Genomic DNA, 1,590 nt, shown 5'->3' on the forward strand with positions numbered 1-1,590 from the left:
GGGGGTGGGGGTAGGCTCCCTCGGGGTTCCCCCCTGGGTGCCCGACGCCGGGTGCACCCAGCCGGCAGCGGTCTAGGGAGTGCTCGCGGGTGGCTTCTCGGAGTGCTGGCGCCCTCGCGGCTTGCCGGGGAGCAGGAGGAAGAGGAGGGGGAGGGAGGGGACGCGAAAGTGGGTCAGGAATGTAACTGGATGCTGCACACCCCCAACGCACACCCCCGCTGTGGCCGACCGAGGCGGCCAGCTCCAGCCTTGGAAAGCGAGTCGTTTGCTGTTGTGGTTCCCCAGCATTATCAGTGGACGGTTACCAGGGGATCCCGAGGGATGTGTTTCCCTGTGACCCTTTGGGAAGGAAAACTTAGTTGCCTCAGTAACTGAGTTTGGCTTGGATGCAATGATGCAGTGAATGTTCTAGGTGAGCCTGGCCGAGAAGGAGTCTGCAGCTGCACTAGGGGGTGGATTAACTTTTCTTATTACCGAACCAAGACGTGAAAGGAAAGCTGGGGAGGAGGTGGAGTTTTGCTCTGTGTTTGTTTTTTACTATTTCAGAGATTACGAACTAAACGTTTCTGCGTTAGGGTTTGAGTCTTCCAGAGGCATGCCCGGGCTGCCATACATTTACCGAAGTTTTCCTACTTACCACTTAGTTCATGCAAAGGTCTGAAGTTGATATCCTAGAGTTGGAAGGAGCAGGGCACAGTGACAGTTTTGTATTAGAGGAAGGCCTGAGAAACAAACGTGAAAAGGCCTTTATTAAAAGGAAAAGGAAAAAAAAAAACCGACCCTCCTCAAAGCAGAAGAAGGAGAGCGGCCCAGTTCCCTCCTGAGCACAGTGGCACCTCACACGCCAGGCACCTGATGAGGAAAGGGAGGAATGGAGATTTAAAAGGGATGAGCTTTGGGTTTGAATGCTAGTGAAACAAGCGAGGCCAAGAAAAAAAATAAAAGATGAGACTGCAAAGGGAGTTTTCGCTATGTGAGTTTATAGCCCAAACTCTTCTTGAACACCCTACCTGGTTTTTGTCCCATTTTTTTGCATCTGGTTTTGTCCAGTGGACCTTAGTCACAAGGTGTAGGCAGGGCTGCTGACCCAAGGCCCAAAGAGCAGTGAAGCTGCAAACCCAGGAGCAACGTGCAACTGCTGGGACTTTTTATCCAGAAGCAAAAAAAGGGTGTGTTGTCCTCTTAAGGGTTATCTGAAAAGCTGACTTAGGAATTAAATTTCTGTATCCAAGGCACTCTAAAATAAAGAAACATACATTGAGATGTATTTTACTTTAAGGAGTATGTAGTATATTCTTAGGAGACAAAAACTGGTCAATTGAATTATATTCTAAATATATAAAAGTAGAAGTGGCCGGGCGCGGTGGCTCAAGCCTGTAATCCCAGCACTTTGGGAGGCCGAGACGGGCGGATCATGAGGTCAGGAGATCGAGACCATCCTGGCTAACACGGTGAAACCCCGTCTCTACTAAAAATACAAAAACTAGCTGGGCGAGGTGACGGGCGCCTGTAGTCCCAGCTACTCGGGAGGCTGAGGCAGGAGAATGGCGTAAACCCAGGAGGCGGAGCTTGCAGTGAGCTGAGATCTGG

The sequence above is a fragment of the Colobus angolensis genome, unplaced genomic scaffold (assembly GCF_000951035.1).
Source record: "Colobus angolensis palliatus isolate OR3802 unplaced genomic scaffold, Cang.pa_1.0 Scaffold6, whole genome shotgun sequence".
In the NCBI taxonomy this organism is placed as follows: domain Eukaryota; kingdom Metazoa; phylum Chordata; class Mammalia; order Primates; family Cercopithecidae; genus Colobus; species Colobus angolensis.